The sequence below is a fragment of the Tarenaya hassleriana genome, unplaced genomic scaffold, assembly GCF_000463585.1.
Source record: "Tarenaya hassleriana unplaced genomic scaffold, ASM46358v1 Cleome56, whole genome shotgun sequence".
Lineage (NCBI taxonomy): Eukaryota > Viridiplantae > Streptophyta > Magnoliopsida > Brassicales > Cleomaceae > Tarenaya > Tarenaya hassleriana.
This window is the reverse complement of record NW_010968188.1, coordinates 499,864-500,826: the sequence shown is the minus strand read 5'-3', so window position 1 is coordinate 500,826 and position 963 is coordinate 499,864.

The window sequence follows — 963 nt, the reverse complement described above, 5'->3', positions numbered from 1 at the left end:
TCCATGGCTCTCAGCTCTCTTTTGGAATGACGCATTCAACTGATCAACTATCAAAGAATCGTCCATGTCCTCTAATTGCTTACGCAATTCAGAGATCATGTTTCCAAACGTCAAGCTAGACTTGTCCGAATCATCATCCACATGCTTCCAATAAGCATCAATGATCGATCTAGAAGCCATGGTTAGAGTCTTATCCTTCATAAGGATAGATCGCATCGTCAACTTCGGTACAATACCGGTTAACGCTATGTCCTACAGAAAAAGACAAAACAGAACGAAAACACATCTACATGCAGATTCTATCAATGATCTACTACCACCTAGTCCATCATCAATCAGTGTCTACATACCTATGATCTACTACCAGCTAGTCCATCATCAAACAATGACAACACAGATGCAAAGATGAGCTATATTCCCATAAAGAAAATTAACCCTACAATAATTTTCTATATGGGACTAAGATCCGTATATCACATAAGAACAAGTTTTTACACTCAGCCTTATGCTATTTAGGTAGACATCTAATGTCAATCATATCCAATATGACTCTTAGATCCTTTATGAGACTATGATATCGAATATCATTGCATACTTGTCTCATCTGTACCATTAAATTTCAAGTCAAAACTTGACAACTTAACCCAAGATAAACCATATTCAAGCTGTAGGAACCACGATTTCCTACCCTGCCTCACAAAGATAATCCGGCACGCTCAGCTTTGGCATGACCCGTGTTACGGACGATCGATGCCTTGACAGGCGCTCTAATAATGGGAGGTACACACTTAGCATTACATAAACAAGGGATTTTCGAAACCACACTTAGATCAAGCATCTACTTTCAAGCTATGAGAACCACCATTTCTCCATCTTGCCTCACCAAGATAATACGGCACACCCAGCTTTGGCATGGCCCATGACACGTACGATCGAGGCCTTGACAAGTGCTTTACTCATAGA